The sequence below is a fragment of the Podarcis bocagei genome, assembly GCF_964188305.1.
Source record: "Podarcis bocagei genome assembly, chromosome: 8".
In the NCBI taxonomy this organism is placed as follows: Eukaryota; Metazoa; Chordata; class Lepidosauria; order Squamata; family Lacertidae; genus Podarcis; species Podarcis bocagei.
In genome coordinates, this window is record NC_138133.1 from 76,196,539 (window position 1) to 76,223,547 (window position 27,009).

General features: G+C 47.2%; 1 protein-coding gene across 1 annotated transcript in view; it reads right to left on the reverse strand.

The window, feature by feature from the left end:
- The window catches only part of EXT1 (exostosin glycosyltransferase 1), a 277,208-nt gene that overhangs the window by 43,652 nt on the left and 206,547 nt on the right, over positions 1–27,009 (reverse strand). The window lies entirely within an intron of this gene.

Genomic DNA, 27,009 nt, shown 5'->3' on the forward strand with positions numbered 1-27,009 from the left:
ACAGCTCTTACTGTCAGGAAAATCTTCCTAATGTTTAGGTGGAATCTTCTTTCTTGTTGTTTGGATCCATTGCTCCGTGTCCGCTTCTCTGGAGCAGCAGAAAACAACCTTTCTCCCTCCTCTATGTGACATCCTTTTATATATTTGAACATGGCTATCATATCACCCCTTAACCTCCTCTTCTCCAGGCTAAACATGCCCAGCTCCCTTAGCCGTTCCTCATAAGGCATCGTTTCCAGGCCTTTGACCATTTTGGTTGCCCTCCTCTGGACACGTTCCAGTTTGTCAGTGTCCTTCTTGAACTGTGGTGCCCAGAACTGGACACAGTACTCCAGGTGAGGTCTGACCAGAGCAGAATACAGTGGCACTATTACTTCCCTTGATCTAGATGCTAATTCTAGGAAGTCTACTAGGAATTCTAGGAAGTCTACTATGAATTCTAGGAATTCTAGGAAGTCTACTATGAACAAGTGCCAACTGACCCCCAAAATGTCTATATCTTAGAATCATAGCATTGTAGAGTTGGAAGGGACAACAAAGGTCATATTCCACCCCCTCCCCCAGATTTTTTTTGCCCAAGGTGGGGCTCAAACATACGACCCTGAGATTAAATGTCTTATGCTCTGCTGACTGAGCTACCCCAGCTGCTGCATCTGTTCCTTTTAACAGCACTGAAATTTGCAGAAACCAACAGGCGAGGCTTTTCCAGATGTGGTGAGTATCATCACCATCTTCTCATGCCTACACATCTGGCTGCACTTGGAAGCAGAGGAGCGAGGGCTAGTAAAAAAAAGCTGCCAGTAAAACACTGGAAAGGGACGAACAGAAGCGCCTGTGAGCTCTCGTTTGCAGGCACGACGCCATTCTGTGTCACCAGGCTTATAAAACAGGGCAGCACGTACTCTGCACTGGAATAAAATTAAATCTACCTACCTAGGCATTCCAAAATCAGCACAATGGAAAAGCCAAATCCCACAATCTGCACAGGTTATGCAAACTGGGAGAATGACAAATTGCTTTTTATTTTGCAAACACCCTGCAACCTTTATGCATTTTCAGGAATTGTTTGCTTAGTCATGGAACGAGCCACAAGAGACCCCAGATGCTCAGCCTCCAACCACTGGAGATCTTAGTTAGTTAGTTAGTTAGTTAGCCACCCATCTGGTTTCAGAAGTTCCTCAAGCATATCTCCACATCCATAGGGACTAGAAACTTGCCATAAAAACGGAAAAGAGAAGAAAGAAAGCACAGCTATTCAGGAAACCGGACCCAGATTTCGTACCACATTCTGCGTTCCTGAGGAATCACAGCATACATCCCACCCTGCTTATATCAGCAGGATAATTAACAACACCGATTTCTTTTTCTCCGCATGGACAGCAGATTGACCTTACAATTCAACAGCTTGCTTGGCACCATTCATGGGAGGAAAGCCACATTAAGAAGAGACAGTTAAAAAACTGAAGTTGCTATCTCCCCATTTCTAAACACCAGCCCTTTTTCTCCCTCTCAGTGTTTGTCGCACGATGGGAAAGTTTAACGTGTACTAGAATAGCTTCCCCCTTTAGGGCTAATATATGCCAGTCCTATATTTCCCATCATTAATGTGCTAAAAATGTGAAAATCCAGTTAATGTTCTGGATAGCTACAAGCTCTGCAAAATGTCAGTTTTAGAGACGACATAAGAAAGAAAGTAATTCAAACTCTTAAAAAAAAAAGCAGACTGAGAAATGTGAATGTGGCAAATTTTCTCTGCTGGAACATCTTTCCTCCTCTATAAACTCGTCTGCTACTGAGATGCAGATCCTGAGGTTTTAAATGCTGTGTCACCGAAAGTCTAACCACCTACCTCTACCCTTCAAACATGGATAGCCGTGTGAGATGCTCAAAGTAGAGCATGATGGGAATATCTACACTTGCTATTGGTCCAATCTGGGGATGGCTTCATAGCTCATTGGTAGAGATTTCGCCTTGCATGCAAAACGTCCCAGGGTTCAGTCTGACTTGTAACTGGCACCCCCTTTGTATAGGGCATACTAGAGATGGGAACACAGCTTCCTCTCTTCTCAGGTCTCACTCCTCTTGTCCTATGTGACATGCTTTGTTGGGCTCTGGAGAAAAGGAGAAGTTGTCTTTCCCTTTCTTTGGCTGCATTGGTGCAAGGCAGGCCCAGAGGGGGAGGGTGTTTGCAGGGTGTTTGCAAAATAAAAAGCAGTCTCCGTTTGCTTGGGAGGGATCCAGAGGTAGAGGCTGGAGGGGGAAAGCAGGGGTCAGTTTCGTCTCCAGCTAGATCAGAGGAACTCTGTTGTGTCGTTACTTTCTGTGAATAACATCTAATCGCATTACGAGTCTCAATTTATTTCCTGCCCTGTGGGTGGCCTGTGCTTGCCCGGCAGCTCCTTGACACCTACTGTACCAAGGAAAAATTCATGTTTACAGTGGTACCTCAGGTTAAGAACTTAATTCGTTCTGGAGGTCCGTTCTTAACCTGAAACTGTTCTTAATCTGAGGTACCACTTTAGCTAATGGGGCCTCCTGCTGCCGCCACGCCGCTGGAGCACGATTTCTGTTCTCATCCTGAAGCAAAGTTCTTAACCCAAGGTACTTTTTCTGGGTTAGCGGAGTCTGTAAGCTGAAGCGTCTGTAACCCGAGGTACCACTGTATAGGAATCGTCCCCTGTCCTAACTGGAGAAGTCTGAGACTGAACCTGGCAACTTCTTGAACACCAAACATGTGCTTTGCCACTGGGCTGCAGACGCTCCCCAAGAAAGCAGAAGAGCATAGCTAATGGATGGGCAGTTGGCAACCTCTCCTTTACCTCCTTCAAGTGGAAAAACGGGCCTGGTTTGGTCCAGCTGTATACCTACTGTCTCATCTCTATCTAGATCCGCTCGTGCTTGCAGACCTCACACAGCATTTTGGCAGCGGTTTCTATAGGTTAATTATGAATTGTGAGTAATTTGGGAATTCCAAAAGAGGGAAAAAAGAGAAAGAGTTGGCACCATGCGTGCGTTCACATCTTATTAAGAGCTGAATATCTTTAACAATATCCTACTTAGGAGCTGTCCCTGAAGGGACAGGAGATAGACAGTTGGTAACCTTTTAAGAGAAATGGATTAGTTCATTATATTAGACTTGGAAGGCGATCAAGGAAAATTTGAGGCCACTTTTGGAATACAATCACGATACGAAGGTAAAGTAAGGGTGGGGACTACCCAGAGACATTTTAATCAAATTATACAGCAATGGACTTAAGAAACTAATTGAGCAAGCCTTATGGCAAAATAAAATAAAACGGGGGGAATAAAAATCCGAGTCTGCTTTAATCAGGCAAATATCCAAGTGTTTTTTTGAACTTCTCGCCAGAAACATTAAAGAAGCACGCAGTGCAGTCCCTGCTGCGTTGACCCACTCAGTGAGACCCACTGAGCTCATTGAGGCGACTCCCTAGTGAGTTTGCTTTAGGATTGCAACGGGAGACAGCTTTAAAGTCTGGGAGTACAGGCTCAGCACAAAACAAAATCAGTTTGCAAGGTGCATTTCCCACCAGAATAAATTCATTTTACATGGGGAGAAGGACTGGGGTGGGTGTTTGTGTGTGTGCAGGGCTGTTTCAAGGGAATGTTGAGGTTGGGACTCCAAGAAAGGCGAAGGGCCCGCTGAGCCCAATGCCCAGGTAGATTAGAGGCAGCACGAGGGAACCGAAAACAAATGCCATAGATATCTACCCTACCGAGTCGTGCAAAGGGTAACGCTTCTGCCGCCAAGTGCTGCCCCGTGTGGTGAACCACTGAACTGCAAGTAGCGGCTTGTCTCCGTCAGGAGTCATCTGGTGAACCAATCAAGTAAGAAGTATAAATGGGTCCCTTTCGCAGCACTGAGGTCAACCTGAGGTTTCGTCAAGACATTTTGGCACCTGAGGAGAACCACGGGACAGGACACCTGTTCCTGCCAGGGAAGAAGGGGTGAGTAAAGATCTACATCAGGAACATGGGAGGGGATAAAGATCTACATTGGGATCTGCTGATCCCTGGGGATTCTGCCGCCTCATGGGTGGGCCAGCCCTGGGGAAGGGAGGCAGCTCACTGGTAGGGCATCCACTCTACTTGCAGAAGGTCCCAGATCCCTGATATTTCCAGGGAGGGTTGAGAGACACCCTGGAGAGCTACTGCCAATAAATGTAGACAATACTGAGCTATAGATGGACCAATGGTGTCGGTCAGTAGAAGGCAACTCCCTGTGTTCCCATGACTAGGCCCAAGCTTTGGCTTTTGTTCTACAGGTCTAGCTTTCCGATTCTGACTGCTCTTTGATCTTGACTTTACAGCTCCTGGTTCCTGGCTCCTAATTCAGTCCACCGCACATAGTACAGCCCTGACAAGGTCATATGAGGAAGAAATAAATTGTAAAGGTGTCCACTCTGCCTTTTAGCATGTGCACTTGATCACCAGCTATCCACCCTCTGCCCCAACAGACCAGGGCAAAAGGACCCAAGAACACTTACTCCTAAACATGGGACTTTACAGAGCAATGGAGAACAACAACAACAACAACAACAACAACAACAACAACAACAACAACAACAACAGTACTATGAGAGCAGAAATTTAATTTTAGGAGCTTGACGCAGCACGAAGGATGAGCTATCAGTCTGACACACATCCCCCCCTTCCATCTGTGAAAAGCTTCTTGAATGTGTGAAGTGGTTATGCAAACGGCAACCTTTCACCAAGGTCCCTTTGTAGGAACCTGAATCACAGCCTCTTAACAGAGCAAAAATGCATCAACAGGCAGCCTGGTAGCAGATTGTGGGATAACAAGCATCTAAGAGGTTCCATTTGGACAGAGATGTTTTGTCTGCTGTATGAAAGATTCAAATGCTCCCGCCCACCTCGGCTCTTATTACACTTAGCTGAAAATCTAAACACTGGCGTGCAATTTCTGAAATATCCCAATTGCCAGTAATTTTTATGCAGGAAAAAAGTGCTCTCTCCTAGCTGGATCTAGGCAAAAGTGTGAAGTGTGAGAATCTCAGGTCCCCACGTCTTATGCAGTGGGGACTCAAGGGCAGAGAAGCATCTTGTATGCTGATTTACGTCAGGGGTAACCTAACATGGTGTTCTCCCCAAACAGTTGGACTATAGGTCCCATCATCCTTGATCACTGGCAATGCTGTCTGGGGCTGATGGGAGGTGGAAGCAGTGTTAGAAATTAGCCAGGCGCCAGGTGCATTTTGTGACTGGTGCAGGTCCAATGATGACCATGTGGACATCTCTGGATGCAAGGTTGATGACTGACATCTCTACTCCCCCCCCCCCAAGTAAGCAGAAGAGCTTATTTATTGCATTTATATCCCACCTTTTTCTCCCGGGAGTCCATGGTTCAACCCCTCCTCAGTTATTCCCTACAACGACACGGTGAGGTAGGTTAAGAGGATGTGACTGACCCAAGGTCACCCACTGAACTTCCTGAGTGAGGATTTGAACCCTGGCCTCCTAGGTCCTAGTCTGGCACTCTAACCACTACACCACCCTGGCTTCCTAGAGTTCTTCCGCTATGGGGCAGGCCAATAAATTAAGTAGGTAAATAAATAAGGGGAAAGCAAAATGTCACTGAGAGGAGGATCTGAAAGATGAGGGCAAGTGGCTCACCTGTTTGGTTGGCTTAAGATTATTTGGGTAGCTATGTTGTTGTTCCTAGTGTGTGAAGAGATCCATTTCGTGGAAAAAAGAGCCTTTTCGATCTAATTCTAAGGACATACATATGGCAGGCTATGGAAGCAGACCTTTGTTTCGTACATCCTTCCAGCTGTGTGGAAAGCTCTGTCTCACTGCTTGGGAATGAAGTGGTTCAGTTTAACAAAGTTCACCAAATTAATTCAAAAATCTCTGAACTACACCTGAAAGTAGTTCCCATACTTGCTGGGTGAAATGAACTTGACCTAAGTTAGTTTTGGGGTGGAAATTTGAATGATTTCTAGTTAATCTTTAAGTGTGTGTGTGTGTGTGTGTGTGTGTGTGTGTGTGTGTGTATTTATTCTTTAGACTCTTGGGGCTTTCAAGCTTAAAGAGCATACCTGCAGGGGGAAATTAATTAACCGATTCACATTCCACTGTGTGTGTGCTTTGATGGGTTTTTAAAAGCCTTCTTAAGTATATTTTATCCTTCAGCACAGCAGCCTGCAACATTCTGAACGCTGAATTTTTGTGTGCGCGCCAAGGAACATTTGGGTGAACTCAAAGTGAACTGTGAACTGAACTCTTTCGTTTCGTAAAGGGTCAAACACAAACTGGAATTGGTTCCTTTTCGGACACGTTGAACTTGAACTAGTTCCTTTCAGAAAGGGACTTCCTATGCTAAGCTCGTTCCCAAATGTGGGGCTGTAGATCGATGAATAAGCCATAAAACTGGGGAATAAGGTCTCGTTCTCCCTCAGGTCAAGCTGCAATGGCAGTCTTGGGTGGACATTACCCCAGTGGCATAGCGTGGGGGGTGCAGGGGGGGGCCCGGCCGCACCGGGCGCTACATGTGGGGGTTAGGGGGCGCAAATCCACGGGTTAGGGGGCGCAAATTACTTGCCTTGCCCCGGGTGCTGACAACCCACGCTACGCCACTGCATTACCCTGCAGGAGAATATATTCCCAAGTGCTTCAAGTACTTTTATTAGCCATTTTATTCTTGCTGTTGGGGTCTGAGCAAAGAGCCCTCCTTCCCCGCCCTGCCGTCATTCCACAAATATCCGTCACACATTTTATTAGCTTTCAGCCTGCTTTCCATAATGATTAAGTGGTGCATGCTTTCAGCTAATACCTTTTTAGGCAGTATAAACAAATGGCCCTATTTGTAATCAATTCTAATTTATTCACACTTTAATTGAAATATCCCTCCTTCCCACCACCCATAGCTGAGAAAACATACACGACCTCATCCATCACGCAGGTGTAAACACCAAAGTGCTGTGCTGGCAATTATCAGAATGCACAACATTCCTGTAATGTCAACTTCTCGATCTAACACGCTGCTGGGGGCGGGGGGGGGGAGAGGAAAGTATCAGCCCTGTCAATCAATGCTTGGATTAGGCAGCGGCTCTGAATTCCCGAATAGTCATTATCCCAACCCGTAGAAGCAAACAGCGAGGGTTCTGCATCAATTAATCAGCCATAACTTACATTCCTCCCCAGTGTTTAAGGCTTCTCCCTCGTCGCTACACTGAAGAGATTATAAACTACCCAGGGAACCATTTTAATTCATAATGGCCATGATTCCTCAGTCCCCTGCTAATTTTAGCCTTGATCCTGTCTAAAATCATGGAGTTTCACTCTAGATGGTGAACCCGTCTAGCTAGTTCTGCGACTGCCAGTATTAATGGTCTCGATATTTCAGGTTTTAGAAGACAAACCTGAGATCTCTACACCACAACTAGCCAGCTAGTCAAAAGATCCATGAATGACCTTGGGAACTAGAGGTCAGTAGAGTTCAAAATTTGCAGATCTGGTGGTCTTTACTTTTAAGCCTCATTCTGAAAGAGAGAATCGTGTGCAAAAGCTGGGATATAAATGCAATAAATAACATTTATTATTATTATTATTATTTATTAGATTGATACTTCATGTTCTCTTCCAAAGGAGTCCAGGGCAACGTACATATCACTAGCAATACAACCAGAAGCTGTAAGAAACAACCTTCTCAAACAGTTTAGAACAACCTTCTGTAAAAGTTTGTAACTCCCGAATACAACTACATACTCTCAACTAATAATTTCAAGGTTGCCAGGGACAGAACTTTCAGCCATCAAATGCCTAGGTAAAATGGGATGTTTAAAATTCCCCCCCTAAAAGTTAATAGTGGGGGAGACTGTATAAATAAAAAGCATGGGACCCTCTTGAAAAATGGTATCCACCTGCCTCTTTCTTTTAGAAGCACGCTCAACTTATACAGGAAATAGGTAGTTATGGCAATGGCTTCAGCCACACATCACAACAGGCCCCTGTTAAATAGCTTGCTGTGAATGATCAGATGGTACCCACCTTATTCATCCCATTGGATTAAAATTATGTCTGGCAATTTGCAGTCAAGGTTTTTCCTGTGCCTCCCAAGGATTTGGTGTGGCTTGTTGCTTCCCCATTTGTGCTAGGGGAAGAGCAAAACGGGAAGACCTGCTTGCTCACAGTAAGCCAATAACCATGGTTTACTGTGACATGTGGACCAACCTAATGTCACATAGGTTAGGGTAAGACTCAGATCATGATTTACCACAAACTGAAGAACAGTTTGGTGGTTACCTTCAGCAACCTGCTTCCTCGCCAAACTGGGTGCCCAAGACCTCTTGAACATTGCACAGATTTTCTGGTCAAAATGTGAACATTCAGTTCACATGGATTGCTGACGTGGACTATTGTGTCTCACTATGTGAATGGCCTCACAATCTCCTGGGGCTGCAAGCTGCAGAACAATCAGAAAGTTTGAGGTCTTGTAGGTTGTCTAGGCCAACTTATTTCCTGCTCAGTGGAAGGAAACCAAAGTTAGAGCATTCCCAACAAATGGCTGTCCAGTCTCTGGTTGAGATCTCCACTGATGACGAGCCAAACCACCTCTCTAGGTAAGTGGTTCTACTCCTGAACTGCTCTTACCTCTAAGAGATTTCTGGCCAACCCAAATCTACACTCCTGTAGCTTAATCCCATTTGATCTAGACCTCCCCTCTTGCGCATCAGGGGACCAGAATTTGCTGTCTTCTATGTAACAGACTTTTGGACATCATAAGATTTGTAGTTCATTGTAGTTCAAGAGTTCACTGTCCACAATTGCTGCTCTTGTAGCTCTAGGCTTTAGTGTGAAAGCCACCAAAGTTAGAGCAGGCTCTCAGACGTTATCTTGGAAATTCTAACAGCCACCCCTTAATTTTCCTCCAAGATATATCTCAAAAGAGAAGCCAAGGCCAGCCAGGAGTCCAAGTCCGACAAAATGCATTTCACAAGCACCATACTTATTCGGCTGTCGGGTGCAGTGAAGCAGGTTAACTTGGCCAGCCAGCTGCCTGCTGTGGCAGTAGGAAACATCCTACTAAAGGTTTTACCTCCCCTCCCCACTGTTTTCTGAGCCAAAAACAAAAAACGGCGGGGGGGGGGGGGGAGGGAGCTGCTGTGGCAAGCACCCAAATCTTTCCAGTTCTCCTTTCCTGAATCTGCACACTCTGTAGAGAAAAAAAAGCATATACTATCATCCCAACTGCAGCATCTGGATCAGTTAAAGTGTCGCAACAGCTAAAGTAATTAAATACACATGATACTTCAGGGCAAAACGGCAAGAGTTCTTCCTTATTTTTTCCAGCGTATTAAGTTTCAGCTATTAACCAATCGGGAAGTTTGCAGCACATGAATTCTTAATGCAGATAGTTCAGAACTACCGAAGAGAGAAAGAGCGAGGTGGGGAGACAAAGGGAGAGAGCCCAAAGAAAATCCCCGGTTCTGTTCCACCGAACGCCTTGCTGGCTGCTTTCCATTAAGGTATCTTGGCTTTTAAATAAGCTGTCAAGTAAAACTTGGCACCCGAAACAGAAAAGTGAGTAACGGCTTTTGCAGGAAACCCAACAGCTCAACTGCGTGTCAGGAGAGACGGTCGTCTAGGAGTGAGCTCTAATGCAGCGCACTTGGACAGGCGCCACTGCCATTAAATTGGCCACGTCTGGATTGAGGATCAGTGCCATTTAGGGATAGCCTTTCACAAAACACACACACACACACACCCTATACAATTGGTAGGGATTTTAAACTTCTTTCCACTCAAGCACTGGTTTTCCGAATTCAGGACGGGGGAAGTTTGGAAGGTGCAAAAACATAATTGGAAAACTCTCTCTCCCCCCCCTTTCCTGCTTAAAGGGCTAATTGATTTCGCAGGTGTTTAATTATCATTTGCTGTGAGATAATACCTTGTAGTGCCATAAAAAATGGATTTAATTTTCGAGTGCTTGCAGAACCATTGCCAAAGCCAAGTTAGAGCTAAAGCAAGATAATTATTCTATAAATCAAACACACTGCCTCCTTTCTTTGAAATTTTTAATACTTGGCTATAATGATATCTGACGACCTTGAAACCAACATAAAAAGGAGTTTTGTGCCAAGCGCCAAGAGGCAGCCATCAAGAGTATTTCATTCAGTCTGGTTCATTAACATTGGCTCAGCCAGACATTGCACCCTTGATGCAGCCAAGCAAAATAGGCTGAGGTGTTAGCAAAGCGGCAGAAATTATGGAAACACTGGTCGCCGTGGCCCTTTTGGAACACAGGAAAGCCAACGCACGCGACACAGCCAAGCTGGATTCACCAAAGGAGCTCTGCAAAATAAGTTTCAACAATAGATTTTGAAAGTGCAGCGGGGGAAAAGACCAATCCCTGCCCATGATGGAGAGCCAGGCTCCTAGAACATGTCTTAGAATCTAGTGCACCAGAATACGAAGAAGCCAGATTATGATACAGCTGAAGGTTTAGCTATGCCTTGTTGCCCAGAAAAGAAATGGAGGCAGAACGGGCATGTGATTCTGGATATATTCTGCAATTGCTGCATCACTTTCATCGTGAACTAGTTGTGATTTTTCAGGAGGTGATCATGATATAAGCCTGATATTATAGGGGAAAGTGCACGGGGTCATGCCAGCATGGATGGAACATGGGAAGTTACATTATACAGAGTCAGACCCATTGGTCCAGTTAGTCCAGCTAACTGACTGAGAGCAGCAGTCTGGGCTTTCAGATTGGAGCATCTCTGAACCCAACCTGGCGATGGCTGGGATCAGAGCCGTCTTTCCCATTGGGTTTACTGGCGCGCTGTGCCAGGGCGCCGGTCTCTCAGGGGCACCCCAGCGAGTGGTGGAGCTGCGCGGCTTTGCCGGCGGCCTAGCCCTTTCCCCCCTACATGCCCGTCAGCTGCGCCCCGTCAACCATATGGCTGGCAGGCGTGCAGCTTGCCTCCTAAGCCTCCGTGAGAGGAGAGCGATCCCCACAGAGGCTTGGGAAAAGGTCGACAACTCTGGGAAACGGGGTGGGGCGGGGCACCGGAGGGATCTTTGCAGCACGGTGCCGGATATGCTTAAGACGGCCCTGGCTGGGATTGAATCTGAGTACTTCTGGATGCAAGGCAAGTGCTCAGCCACTGAGCTATGGACCTTCTCAATGCCGTTCCATACAGCCCAAGGTTTCTCTGTTGGCTTAATCAACACATACGGAGGAATCGGAAGAAGTCACCCTGGGGAAATAGGTCACAGTTGGGACTAAGGTAAATTCTGCGACTTATGGACGGCTTTTGAGTCACCCTAAGGGACATGGGTGTCATTTTGGTGTGGCTCCTCCACTAAACATTGGAAATAATTCATGGGAGGAGAAGCCTATGGCATTATGAGTCAACCCTTTGTCAACACTATCAAGTTCCCACAACTGTGGATTGTGGAAGTCACTTAAAAAAAAATATGGATGCAATCTGTAGGTTGGACAACCTGTGCACACAGTGATATCTGATGTGCATCGTGAGAGTTTCTTCCAGTTCTGAGACCACTGATGGGGTAAGTACTGGCTCTTTCCATCCCGTGACAGCCTAGTTGAAAGGGACAAGGGAAGAAGATGGCCCAGCTCCTACTACACCAGGGCTATAATGTCATTGTGCAGATGGGCACTAAGGTATTTTAAATCACATTTACAGCCTCTAATGGCTGTTCAGCTGCTCGCCGTGCAGTGCTATGCTATACATAAAAATACTCCGATATAGAAGCCATTAAAGTCAAGCTCGGCTCTACTTAGTGAAATATGCCTTAATGATTTCATCGGACAGGAGCATCTTCAGTGAATAGACAAGCCCTATTTCGGATAAATCTATGTTGCATGTCTTCATGCAGACACATCACGGACCTGACAAATGCATCAAGTTTTATTTCCCACAGGAGGGGTCATGGGATCTAAAACTCATTACTCTTCGACTAATATTAAAAGGAGAGATTTCTCACTTGCTAATACTTTGCTTCACTTTTGGAGATGTTGATGGGTTTTACGGCAGGACTTTCATATAACTACGCACGTCTGAAAGAACAATACTGCATGCTTGATGTAACTATCCATGGGATTAAAGATGCTTACTACCATCTTCCCGTCTGGCTCAAAGAAGCCCAACTCAGAAGCATGGCTAGCCTGAGCTGTTAGGAGCCCAGAATTAAGCTGGGACAAGGAAGATGTCATTCTTAGATGGAATCATATTCCATTTTGCCAGTTTCTGCTGTCAACCGAAATGAAGAACGAAATAAAAACGAGCCTCAGAAATGTCTGGAAGTGGCTGATCAGCTTCATTCCTTCCTCAGCAGAGGTCATTTTCCATCAGTGTTGGAATGATCAATGGTCCATTGTAGCCCAACAACATCTGCAGGGTACCAGAAGGCTACCGTAGATGATACTACACTTCTTTTAAAACCAGATGTCCAACTGCAACACAGTCTCTAGATTTGACAACAACAGTGAAGTTATTCTTGGGATCACAGGAAGGATCAAAGGGCCATAGCAGCGCAACCCCCTGCTGGGGCAGGCCACCCACACACCCAGCCACCCATGTGATCCATATGTGACATTTGTGTCCCAAGCAGAGAGGAGGCGCACACAAAGAGGTGCTTCCACGTAGCAAACAACTCAAAGCCACATGCAATGGGAAAAGGCAGAAGAGGACCCTTCCTCCAACAATCATCAGCCAAGAGAAAAACATCCCACCCATCCTCAGACACAAATGCAGAAAATGAGATGGATCCTGAGTCTTGGGTTCATGCCATACCACAAAAAAATCTGGTCTGTGGTTAAGGCAGTTTTCTCAGATGTCCTGGTACATGTGGGAAGGGAAAACCAAGTTCATATGAGGTGGCATGGTGGGACTTTCCCCAACCATCAGAGATCCTTTTGTGTGCTAATTATACTACAAAACAAATTTGGATTTTTTAAAATTTTGTTTTTTTGAGGGGTGGTGAGTTGGGAAAACAATTCCACAGATCTTGGAGGGGAAGCTGTGAGCCACTGAACAAGCTTTATTTTTTTTTTTGCTCGTACACAAAATATCTGCATTAATTGATGCTTGACCACACCTGCATCCAGAATATTTGGTTTGCTCTGTTGCATCAGGCTGCGAGGTGCTGAAACGCAGCCCCAGTCTTCCTGCCCACTGACTTCCTCCAGCAGCGAAGGAGCCAGCACCCCGCAGGATCAAACCACTTTCCTTTTAGCATTCTTCCCGCGCTGCTAGAATGTGCTAAGTCCATTTGTGAGGTAATACATTATTTACACAAGTTATTCAGGCATAGCAGCCAGGATATGAAACATTTATCAACAAAGGGTCCAGTTTGTCATTTAAAAATAATTATGTTTCTTTAGGAGAAACTAACAAATTCTGTTGGCCTAGAATTATTTATTACACAACTTCGCCGGCACAAAGGGATGCTCTGTTTTAAGACGCTGGTAATTTTGAAGCAGGGAAGGCAGCCTGTCTCAGGAGAACTTTCTGGTGGCTTTTTAAGCATTCTATCAAGGTGAAGCCCTCGTTGGTCACCTGTCCAGGTAGGCAGCCTATGGGAATTCCTTAAAAAGAGACCCCATCCTTCCTTTCCCTGCAGTTGTACAATTTGGCCAATAGGTGGTGCAGTTCCATGTTACCATTCCACCCAACAAACCATCTCTTTGGGTTGCCTTTTCTTTAATCGAAACATACAGAGTTCTTATGGTTTATTTATCTCTTTTGGCTGCCTGATGGGAAACTCACAGTACAGACCTGGGGAAGGTTTTTTGGGACTGACTTGCCCTTACAGCATTTGCTACTCAGCAAAAACAAGGAAGGTGATTAAATGGAAGTCTAGCAGAAATCACTGTGCTGACGGGATGAGTTAGTTGGATAACATTCATCCTCTGTAGCGATTGTGTGCGTGAAGAGATATATATATATATATATATATATATATATATATATATATATATATTTGCTTTCGTAGATTTTCACGGGTACAGGAATGCAGGTTTTGGTGTCTTCGGGTGTCTTCCCGTGTAAGAGTTGGGGTGTCTAGGCGACGTTTCGACGAGGTCTCACTCGTCATCTTCAGGCTGGTGCTTTCGGCTTCTTGTTACTAGAACAGAGCAGGATCTCAGTGTTTGAGTTCCTATAAATACTGTTGAGGGGGTGTGGTGTATAGCCTCCAACATTCTGGGCAGAGAGGAAGTTCCCAGGTTAGTGTGCCTTTTCTTCTTTTGTTCATTAATTACTTGAGGGATATCTTGAGTGATTTCTTGAGTGATATTCTGAAGAGTTTTTCTCAGAAAAACTCTTCACAAGCTCAAGAGGTCAAGACACGAAAGCTTTAGCAACTAATCCACACCTAATGACCCTCCTAAGTGGTACTCAGAATATCACTCAAGAAATCACTCAAGATATCCCTCAAGTAATTAATGAACAAAAGAAGAAAAGGCACACTAACCTGGGAACTTCCTCTCTGCCCAGAACGTTGGAGGCTATACATCACACCCCCTCAACAGTATTTATAGGAACTCAAACACTGAGATCCTGCTCTGTTCCAGTAACAAGAAGCCGAAAGCACCAGCCTGAAGATGACGAGTGAGACCTCGTCGAAACGTCGCCTAGACACCCCAACTCTTACACGGGAAGACACCCGAAGACACCAAAACCTGCATATATATATATATATATATATATATACACACACACACCGTATTTTTTGCTCTATAAGACTCACTTTTTCCCTCCTAAAAAGTAAGGGGAATGCAGGCTGCGCAGCTATCCCAGAAGCCAGAACAGTGGGAGGGATTGCTGCTTTCACTGCGCAGCGATCCCTCTTGCTGTTCTGGCTCCTGAGATTCAGAATATTTTTTTTCTTGTTTTCCTCCTCCAAAAACTAAGTGCGTCTTGTGGTCTGGTGTGTCTTATAGAGCGAAAAATATGGTATATCCCGCAATAATGCAGCAAATATTTTTTTTCCCAGTATTGATCTTTAAGTAGCCAGAACAGCACTATCCAGCACTGAGATAGCTCAGTCGGTAGAGCACAAGGATTGTGGGTTCAAGTCCCACATCGGACAAAAGATTCCTGCATTGCAGGAAGTAGGACTGTTTGATTCTTTCCAGCTCTGTAATTCTATGATTCTACACAAGCACCAGCAAGTGTTGGAGGAACCTCAAGTTTTGCAGAAGTATTTTTAAGTTAAAAAGAAGTAAATAGAAAATGAACCTGAATTGGGTGGTGGAGGAGGGGAGTCTCCACATAGTCCAGTAAGTACAGAACCATCTCAGTTCTGTACTCACTTCTGGTGTGTGTGTTGGGGGGATTAGGGCAGACAGAATGGAGTATCACACAACAGGGCTTGGGGAGTAGCAGCACGCTCCACGCCGCAACATTTTGTTGCGGGCCCTGCTTGTTATTACACAAAAGCGAATCAACCCATCATTTGTCCCTAAGGAGTTTAGCAGAAGCCTGTGGAGGAACACACACACACACACACACACACACACACACACACACACCGCCCGCTGCCCAAACAAAGCTTAATTTGCTGTCTGAGCTGTCAAGCTCAAGCAGTTTTAGTTTTTAAACTTCAGCAGAAGCGGTGACTCTGTCCCTCACATCTTCTCATCCGCCGCTGCTGTTTCCTAGCTTCTATTCTTTCTTCCGCCTTGACAGCGACAGCAGACGCGGAACATTCTGGTAGCCTCCCCTTTCTCAACAGCATTCTCGGGGAACGGGGTAATTACTTCGCCAACACATTCCCAAAAGCGGCAAGGGGGGGAGAGAGCGGCAAGAGAGGGGAGCCAGGACTGTCTCCTTATCAGTGAGCATTCTGGTAAATTCAAAGCAAACCCTCTGAAGTGGCGTATATGCGAACACCCTCCCTGATCCAGCACCTTCAAGGCCTGTCTATTTCCGCCTGTCAAAACACTTCGGAAAGTGGTGGCTGAGTGAAGCGTTTGGCACCAGTCTGGCGGAGACGCTATATGGCAGATGAGTGTCATCCCTATTCTCTGGGAAACTGCTCAGCTCACAACCTTTAACGCTTAAGGGAGAGGGAAAAAACCTTTAGGTTTTTTAAAAAAACACTTTTCGTTTAAACGCACGGACGGCTTTTGCACACAGCTGCAAATGCCACGGAGACAGGCACTGAGCTCCTCTCTCTGTCTTTGCAACTCAGGCCTCATTCCAAGCACCGGTTGCTTAGCAGAACCAGGCCCCTGTGCCCTTTTCAACCCGATGCAAACATCTGACTTAACGTGTAGATTTTTGGTCATTGTCGGCAGAGAGAGAGAGAGAGAAAGGGGAACGCTCAGAAAAATTGTGGGAGAAATTACCAGGAAAACAAAAGTTCAGGCAACAAAGGATGAAGCCAGGCCTCAGTGCCGATATCTGAATTTACTCTGGGGAAACATGGGAATGGAATAATCATCTGGTTGAACTCGTACCCCTCTATACAAGAGGACATCCCCCAGGTCCTTGTCTCTGCCTATATAATATTTCCAGAGAGTAATCTCTTCATAATGGCTATGTTGACCAGGGTGGGTCAAAGAGAAGGGAAATTCATAGAAGAGGAAGAGTTTGGATTTGATATCCCGCTTTATCACTACCCGAAGGAGTCTCAAAGCGGCTAACATTCTCCTTTCCCTTCCTCCCCCACAACAAACACTCTGTGAGGTGAGTGGGGCTGAGAGACTTCAGAGAAGTGTGACTAGCCCAAGGTCACCCAGCAGCTGCATGTGGAGGAGCCGGGAATCGAACCCGGGTCACCAGATTATGAGTCCACTGCTCTTAACCACTACACCACACTACATCCACACATACGCTGGATTTGATACCACCTCAAATACCTGAGTCCCCTAGGAATGATAGTCACTAAGAAACTGGAATTCAATGGTACCCTTTTTTGACAAGACCAGTCTGCACACCAAGCGAAGGGCCGGTGCTGTGAATTCTGGAGGCTGCCCCCAATTCAAATCTCAACTCAGCCATTAGGTCACTCTCTTGGCCTCAGCTCTCCCATCTGTGATTTGGGTACAGTAGCTCTGGCTTTCCTTGCAGGGCTGTCGTGAGGATTGCAACAATGAAATGTGAATGTGTGCAAAGGGCTTTGAACATCCCCAAAGCCAAGTGTTACTACTGTTATTAATCTGGCTGAACTCATCCTATCAAAACCTTTTGTCTCAACCCTTTTCCTTCCAGAACTACCCGCTTTCTGGACAGTCACCACATGGTGGCAGTGTAGGCCAGGTTTGCCCAACCAGGTGGACTACAACTCCCATCAGCCAGGGCCAGCACAGCCACGCTGGTGGTTGGAGAGTTGGGAGTTGTACTCCAAAACATCTGGAAGGAAGCAGGTTAGGGAGGGCTGGAGCATATGCTTGTGGGGGCATATGCACAGCAGAAGCCACCGGGGGCCGTGCTATTATCTGACACCTGGAAGATATATTCGTGGAAACCACAGGGTCCCACTTTCAGAAATCTCACAGTGATTTTGCAAAGGAGGATAGGAGTCGCTGGACAAAGGAAGAGCGCTGAATTTGGGGTTATGCGCAAGGCAAGGAAGCCAAATGACTGGATAGCTCAGTTGGCTGAAGCAGGTTGCAAGTTTGATCCTAGCCGCATACAGTCATACCTCGGGTTACAGCTGCTTCAGGTTATGTTTTTTCGGGTTGCGGACCGCCGAAACCTGGAAGTACTGGAACGAGTTACTTCTGGGTTTTGGCAGTTGCGTATGCGCAGAAGCGCTAAATTGCGCTTTGCGCATAAGCACCGAATCGCAACCCACGCATGCGCAGACCCGGGTTGCGAATGCTGCACAGATGACGTTTGCAACCTGAGCATCCACTGTATTCCTGCATTTCCAACTCTACAGCCCTATGATTCTGTAACTGCTGAAGTCCTAGCACAGTTTCTCCCCACCCCACGACTCAGAGCCTTTACTGAAAAGGAACTGGCTCACCCCGAATGTCGCAACCGAACTGGGGAACCATACTGAGTGTTCAGCTGCTGACCAAATGAACTGATGCCATCCAAGTTGGGGGCTCTTTCAATGCCATCCAAGTTGGGGGCCATCAGTACCTCTTGCAAGGGTGGCTTCTAGTTTAACTATGCACTGCCTGAAGGAAGTCCTTATTCTGCCTGTTCTGAATCTTCCAACATTCAATTTCATCATCACCATCGTGCTAAGATATAACTTCGGGGCGTTTCCGCATGGAAACAACATCAGAGTTCTACTATTATGAGAGGGGACTTTACGTAAGTTAGCCCTCTTCTGTCGCAACTAAGACACAATGCCTCCAAACAGGAGGGAGCAGTATTAGAAACTCAGATATATCAGCCGGGCAACAAATGGTTTATTAAACCAGGGGTACAGCTTCTTAAACCAGGGTTATATGGCTTGAAAGTTGAATTCCTCAATATGGCTTTTTGGTTCCTGAAATCCATTCTGATTGTGCAGATAAAACATAAGGGATAGGATTCTGTTGGATGTGTTGCTAGCGTGTGAAAACAGGCAAGATCCAAGGATCCCCAGGCATGCGCCTCCAGATGGTGGAGACATCAGGCACTGTGCTGGCACCCGGGAATCTTCCCTCGGTCGCAAGTGGCCGATAGCCAGGTGCAAAATGCACTTGGCAAATTTCGAATACTGGAAGGGAGCGTATAAAAATCTCACAGTCTGACTTCAGCTATTTCAGGATTTGTTATTTGCTTTTCCAAAGTGTAGAGAGAGGAGTAATTTATGCATGAGACCCATAGGTAGGTCGAAAGTCGTCTATGACTAAAGCACTAAAGCAATAACCATAAAGTCTCTGTTCCCATTAAGTCATTGGCACCTACTTGGGTCTACGCTGTGCCTACAGTCTCGTTAATTCCCTATTTCTCCAGGACCTGGCACAGGGGTAAAGTTAATTTAAGCAGGAGAAAGGCAATTAGCTCTTACATTGCATTTAAATTGAAAATCATTTCTTCCCCATCTTTGAACACACTTTTTGTTCTTGAAATCTAAATCCCCCAATTCCTAAGCTGATATTAATCAAGCCATGTTTTTCTGAAAGTGTCGAGGTCACTAATGAATACACAAATCCTTACTTCTGGGCATGTCGATCTTTTTCGGCTGCTTTGTTCCAGCATTTGCCGGTTACTGAGCCTACCAAGTTACAGAAGTAAGGAAGGGGGGAGGGAGCCAACTTCTACGTTACTTATTATGTGATTAGAAGCTATTTAGCCCAATAAGGCTCAAGCTTTTACTCAAACAAATTAACAGATGCAAACAAAATGTTTTGTGTCAACACGCTTGTCATTCTAAGGACCGAACTAGCAGGTCATAGTGGGAAGGTGGTTGGGTCTGGATGCAAAAGCCAAGACTCAAACCACTCAACCACTCAGCCCGTTTAGTAGCCTGTGTGGTGGAATCTGACTGGACTTCCTTTGGCATAGCACAGAAGCTGCAAACAATATGTGTCAATTACAACTTAAAGGTAAAGGTAAAGGGAACCCTGACCATTAGGTCCAGTCGTGGCCGACTCTGGGGCTGCTGCGCTCATCTTGCTTTATTGGTAGAGGGAGCCGGCGTACAGCTTCCGGGTCGTGTAGCCAGCATGGCTAAGCCGCTTCTGGCAAACCAGAGCAACGCACGGAAACACCGTTTACCTTCCCGCCAGAATGGTACCTATTTATCTACTTGCACTTTGACGTGCTTTCGAACTGCTAGGTTGGCAGGAGCTGGGACAGAGCTCACCCCGTCGCAGGGATTTGAACCGCCGACCTTCTGATCGGCAAGTCCTAGGCTCTGTGGTTTAACCCACAGCGCCATCCGCGTCCCAATTACAACTTTGCCTAGTTGCAAAGTTTTATATGTGCATGTGCACATATAAAAATGATAGAGAGTTGAATTATTGGCTAAGGAATACCAATCAAAATGTTGCAGAGATCTTAGAGCACATTCTAAAAGCAGACATTCTGCTGAATGGGGTACTAGAGAGCCCCGGGGACCTTACTGTTTGAACTGAGAGTAGAGACCAAGACAAATCCAACGCTCTCCTGCAGATGAACATTGCAAAGTGAGTTTAAAGGTGACTGGGCAAGCTGTGCAGCAGGGTAGTTTCAGAAACCTCAGAGGAAACCTCCTGAGGAACCCTGGTGTCAGGGGTTTAGGTGCAGAGGCACGGGCAAGGGAGGAAACAGAGAGCGAAGGGGAGGAGACAGAGGAAAGGATGAGTGATGACGACGACCCGAGATCTCCCAGTCTTTCCAGTGAATCAGAGGATTCACAGAAAGGAGCACCAGTGGCCAGGGCAAGGGGGGAGTCTAGGGAGGCACCCCAGGAAGATAGAGCCAGAGGAGACTCAGGGGGGAGCAGCTGGAAGTCGGGACCAGCGTCACCGCCAGGAAGCAGGGAAGAGGAAAGGAGCCAGGGGGGAAGCGCTGGCAGCTCACCACAGGAGGGAGGGCAGGAGTCAGGAGTGGCCACACCTCCATCGGGGAGCGAAGAAACGGTTAAGAGGAAAGTGGAAGGTTGGGCGCGCGCGCCAAGTTCAAATGCAGAGGAAGGCGGCGCAGTGAGCAGCCCCGAAAGGGAACCAGGTCCTAAAGCCCGGCGCAAGGAGGCAGAAGGGTCCGGGTCAGCGTCAGAAGAATCCCGGAAGGAAGAAGCCCCGGGGGGTAGAGGGACCCAGAGGAGGACAGTCAGGAGGAAAAGGTGGAGCAAGGCTAGGATATTAAGTTGGTGCGCACGGGGCGGAGACTCAGACGGAGCCTCGCCGATCTAGCTAGTAGACGTAGAGTTGCAGACAGCAGCGTGAGAATGGAAACTGTAATTCAATAAAGACTTTTACTTAATGACCGCTGGCTAGCGTGATCCTCTGTGAGCTAGGATCTTGAAGCAGCTCTGACAGTAGGCTCCGTCTCCAAAATTGTGGGCATCTGCAGCCTCGAGGAGGGGAGAGAAACAGGCGCCCACTAGCGAGCTCACGAACGGCAGGAGACATGACGGCTGAGCAGCAGATAGAGGACCTCAGAAAAGCAGTGGCACAACTGAACGCCGAGGTTCTCGCATCCAGGAAGAGAGAGGACGAGGCAGCTGCCGCCTGCAGGGATCTCCAAGTCAGGTTAGACGTACTGGCAAAGCAAACACCCCGGCAGGAGGGAATTGGGTTGGCGAGACGGACAGGCGGGCTACTCTCTCACTTCGATGGGAACCTGCAACAGTATCCCAACTTTAGAGCCGACGTACTGTGCGCACTGCAACTGTTGCATAAAGACTTTAGAGATGAACAGGAGAGAGTGGGGTTCATCATGTCCCATCTGCATGGGGAGGCGAAAGCATGGTTGCGCAATTTATGGAGAGATAACGATCCGGCGCTCCAGAATGCGGATGCCTTTATTAAAGCGATGGATGGGTGTTTCTTATCAAGTATTGACATTGATCTTGCACGGAAGGAGGTGCATGGGCTGAGACAAGGGAGGGCCAGCGTCAGACAGTATCATGCCCGCTTTTTCGCCTTGGTCAGCGCCCTGGAATGGGACAGAGATTCGGCTCCTGTAAGAGACCTCTTTTGGGAGGGACTGCACAACTCGATTAAAGATGAGATAGCGAGGGGGGAGAGACCCCGAACCACCCAGGAGGTCGTTCAGAGGGCACTGGCAGTGGGGGTGAGGCTGGAAGGACGTCCGTGGAGCAAGGACGAAGGACGTGGAGGGCGCGAACCAGCCGGGGGCCCCTCCTTCTTTCCCAGAGAAGCAGCGCGGGCGCAATCCACGCCTCCGCCAGGAGGAGGAGCCGAACCTATGGAGGTTGGAGGTGCAAGGGCTCAGTCAGCAACCAGAGCCCTAGCACCGGCAGCAGTGAAGGCGAAGCCTCCTAGAGGGACCAGGAAGTGTTACGTCTGTGAGCAGCCAGGGCATATGGCGAAAGAGTGTCCCCAGAGGCCCCACAAGCTTACTGCAGCCTCAGCAATGGTGACTGCAGCAACGCAGCAGGGAGGACCACAGCAGGGAAACGGCGATGTCTGGCTGGAGGAAGAGGCCCTGGGGCCCAGCCAGACGTGTTAGTGACGCAGTCCCCAGAAATTTTACAGCCAGTGAACCCCCTCCCGCCCAAACCAGTAGTGAGGCTCACAGCATCTCTCCAGCTGCCAAATGGAATCACCATGGACGTGCCAATCACCATCGACTCCGGCAGCAACGCGGACTTTATAGGGCAGGAATTTGTCGACAGGCACGCTGTGCAGTTGCTGCCGGCCACACTGCCCCTGCAGGTTGTCACGGTGGATGGCAGGGAGCTGCTAGGGGGCCAAGTGGTGAAGCAGACGCCACCAATGGTGATGAGACTTGGGAATCACAGGGAAGTCATCAGCTTCAACGTCACTCAACTGTCTGACACGCCCATTGTATTGGGCATGAGTTGGCTGGACAAGCACAGCCCAACGATGGCTTGGTTCCAGAGGCAGCTGGTCTTCGGCTCTTCCTTTTGTGCTGAACACTGCATCGTACCCAGGCAGGAAAGAGATGGAAGAGGAGGTGACTGTCGTCAACGAGAGCAGAGAGGAAGACCCGGAAGAGTTCCGATGGAGGCCTGCCACGGGAAGCGACCGATATCCGACGTTCGTCCCTTTGCAACAGCAGCCCCCAGCTCCAGCACCGGAAGGAGGGGAGGGGGGACTGGGGGGCTTCGAGGGGGGGATGGATGTCAGGGGTTTAGGTGCAGAGGCACGGGCAAGGGAGGAAACAGAGAGCGAAGGGGAGGAGACAGAGGAAAGGATGAGTGATGACGACGACCCGAGATCTCCCAGTCTTTCCAGTGAATCAGAGGATTCACAGAAAGGAGCACCAGTGGCCAGGGCAAGGGGGGAGTCTAGGGAGGCACCCCAGGAAGATAGAGCCAGAGGAGACTCAGGGGGGAGCAGCTGGAAGTCGGGACCAGCGTCACCGCCAGGAAGCAGGGAAGAGGAAAGGAGCCAGGGGGGAAGCGCTGGCAGCTCACCACAGGAGGGAGGGCAGGAGTCAGGAGTGGCCACACCTCCATCGGGGAGCGAAGAAACGGTTAAGAGGAAAGTGGAAGGTTGGGCGCGCGCGCCAAGTTCAAATGCAGAGGAAGGCGGCGCAGTGAGCAGCCCCGAAAGGGAACCAGGTCCTAAAGCCCGGCGCAAGGAGGCAGAAGGGTCCGGGTCAGCGTCAGAAGAATCCCGGAAGGAAGAAGCCCCGGGGGGTAGAGGGACCCAGAGGAGGACAGTCAGGAGGAAAAGGTGGAGCAAGGCTAGGATATTAAGTTGGTGCACACGGGGCGGAGACTCAGACGGAGCCTCGCCGATCTAGCTAGTAGACGTAGAGTTGCAGACAGCAGCGTGAGAATGGAAACTGTAATTCAATAAAGACTTTTACTTAATGACCGCTGGCTAGCGTGATCCTCTGTGAGCTAGGATCTTGAAGCAGCTCTGACACCTGGGGTTATCTAGAATGCAGGATAAAAACCAGAGTAGCCACTTAAGTACCATCAAAGAAGAGGAAACATGCCGTGGGGCAGGGGCACGGGACAAAAGGAGCCCTTGGATTTGCAAAGCATTTGTACAGATGCACATTTAGGGGGGAAATTGCTGTGATTCAAATAGAAATGCATCTCACCACAATGGGGAATACTGTGACCAAGTGACCTGCCTACCTGCTGCCCAGGTGTGAACCTTTGATGGGCAACTTCAATGCCCATATTCTTATGGTTCTTGGTCTCTAGACTAGACTCGGGCTGAATAGCCCGAAAGTAGGTAATCACACGGCACCTTAATGAAGCCCACCATGAAATGTTCTGGTGAGAGCAGGAAACTGTCCCCTGGTATCTGATACTCCTTCTGGCAAAAAGCTGGGCACTCAAGCAAATTTGCCTGCAGGTGGCACTCCAATAACATCCCCCTGCCCCAAGAAGCTGGCCAGACCTTTCCATGTCCTGCCAGCTACACAGACTGCCAGGCAGATCGTCCTGTCTAGGCAAAGTGTAACTGGGGCACCATATTTTGTTCTTTAGCTTGGTCTGGCGATCCTTCTGATTAGGAAATGCAGTCAGTCTGATGGAAGCCAGCCCGATAGATTTCACAGTTAGCAGCTTCACTTGCTCAGGTCCACATCTTTTCACTCGCCCTGCTTCATCAGCCTTGGCTTTTGCCCTCAGAATATTGGGAAATGAAATCTTACTCGTCGGTACCATCCGTGCTCCTGCACCTGACATTATTCATTCATTTCCTGAAAGATCACCTTTAGCATGTTGGCTGGGTGGGAAGCTACATAAACACACGTCAGTGGTGGGGAATCTGGGGCCCTGCAGATGTTGTTGGGAGTTCAACTCCCATCAGCCTCAACCACCCTGACCAATAGTCGGGGGTGATGGCCGTTGTCGTCCAGCAATGCCTGGAAGGTCCCTGGTTCCTCACCCCTGGGTTGTTTAAAGCAGAACTTTATGTGGCCTGCAGAAGACATGCAGACATATTTAAGCTCCCCATGCTATCGTGGAAAAGTCACAAGCACCTCTGCTATATTTCCATAAACGAAAAAATAATGTGAGGTTCTGTTCTTTGCCACTGGGATAACGCAGTAAGATCGTGAAGGCTGCTATATCACCCAAAGGTAGTTTCCTAGTGTGGCTGATGGAGAGGACACCAGTTTCTGGAAATCACAAGTAGGGAGAGAGCAGTTGTGCTCAGGTCCTGCTTTCGGTCTTCTGACTAGCCAAGTTGAAGGCAGGATGTTGTTCCTTCTGTTTTTTATGAGAGACACAGCTAGGCAAAGAAAAGCAGTTCTAGCAGAACTGATCCCCAAAGTGTCATCTAACCCAGACTTGCCCTGCAGAAAGGATTATGGTGACTCGCTTTGTTTTTATATTGTTTGCTGATAATTCATTTGTGTGTTTTGAAGCTCCTTGTGAGTAGCCTCAGAAGGACTTGCATCCCAAAATATGGGATTTAAAATAATTATGTATGTGCGCGCGCACACAAACACACATTCAGTCACTAAATAAAATATCAGACATAAGGGAAAGTAGGGGAAATGGAAATCTAATTCATGGTGGCTTTTCTTTTCTTTTCACTTTCATGACTGGTGAAGTCCAGTCAGAGGAAAATCTGCTGGTAGCATAAGATTTTTGTTTCAACAACCTTAACCGATACAGCACATCCATCAGACTTTCTCTGTATTCAAACAAAAACAAAACTTTGACTGTATTCCATTGCACATGTGCAAAGCCAAACATAGTCTGCAACTGCTACCTTCACAAAGGTTTGACTTTTGAGGGCAACAATCTCAGAAGACAGATGTGACCGAAGAAGCATGGATTGGCCACAAATCGGCCATTTGATAATTTCAGGTCTCTGCTAAATTAAAGATGAATATTGGCTACAGTCCTCCAGTCACCTCTTGATAGATTTCCAGTGTGGCCCTCAGTACTCTAATAAAGGTCTCTCCCAGTTTGTGATACTGCTATCAGCACTATTTTGTTTTTTCCATTGGAGAGGAGAGTCTTTATTTCTGCTTCTTTTAAGCACACGCTCCTAGTTTGCAAATTACAGCGCCAATTATTCAACAAGTGCTTTCAGCCTAACGCAAGCAACAATTAATATGAAATATCCCCGTGCACCCCTTTCTCCCCCCTGGCTTTGAGGCAGTTGGGTAAGTGATTGCAAAACGATACGTTCTCAAGATTGGAGCCCACACCATGTGGTTTCTGAATTTACATTTGCTGTTCCAAAGAACAGAATCTGACTCTGCCAGCACCTTACATTGAATAAGACATTCTGTCCTCAAACGGCGGTTGGCTTATTTCCTCATCGACTGCTTAATATTGTCTGGTTCAGTCACCGCCCTTCCCACCCTCCCTTAAAATCTGGAAAGCACAATCGCAATCCACTCCATATGGTTTCTTGAAGACTTTTAATCATAACCGAGGAAAGAGACCCTTTGCTCATTTGAAATCACACCCATTCTAAAAATGCACTGCATTCCCACTCTGTGGAGAATGGCCAGAGACAGATCTTATGCTTTGCATGCAGAAGGTTCCCTCTTCTGTCCCCAACATCTCCAGATAGAGCTAAGAAACACCCCCTTCTGAAACCCTGGGGAACTGCTATCAGTTTTCTCAAACCTGGGTCCCCAGCTGCTGTTGGACTACAACTCCCATCATCCTGGGCCATGGTAGCTAGGGACGATGGGAGTTGTAGTCCAACAGCAGCTGGGTACCTAAGACTGGGAAACACTGAGATGCTGAAATAGCTGGACCAATGGTCAGCCTGTTATAAGAGATCTCACTATGGTGCTAAAGGGGTCAGACGGCGGCCAACCTTAAAAAAACAAAACAAATTAACATGCCATGGAAATGCTAATGCTTTCCCCCCTGCCCAGTAATAATGAGATTTTTGTTTTTCTCAGCCTATGCACCCTGCGCAAGACTTCTTTTACTATTTAAAAAAAAGAGAGTATCCAGCAACATGCTCTGCAAGGAAGCCTCTCCTTTCCCCCAATTATCGGTGTGGCTTGCACACACATCTGTTTCTTCCCTGCCCCCGAGAGATGTCTGAAATCTAATTAACCAATTAATTTGCAAATATATACTAATTTATTCAAGGCAGATTTTCTTAGTGTTAAGCTATCCGACAGCGAGCCATATGCAGTACGGGGGAACAGGACTTCATTAAAATACCAAAGGGTTACTCAAACGGAATAAAAACTTACATTTTGTACTACAGTCAGCATCAGACATTTCCTCATTAAGGATAAGGAAGCGTTTGTATTTGCCTCTTGCTAATTTGTTTTCGCATGTTTGGTGTAAACCGGTTGTTAATCCATTTGATACCAAGGCACTACCCTAGGGAGTGAGATCACGAATGCAAAACGAAAGAAAGAAAGACGGAGATCAGTGTTTTAAAATTCAGCTGCCGGATATATGTACCTATCTCCATCCTTGCAATTGTGAAAAGCCTTGCTTCCATTCCTCCTCTGGAGCAAACCA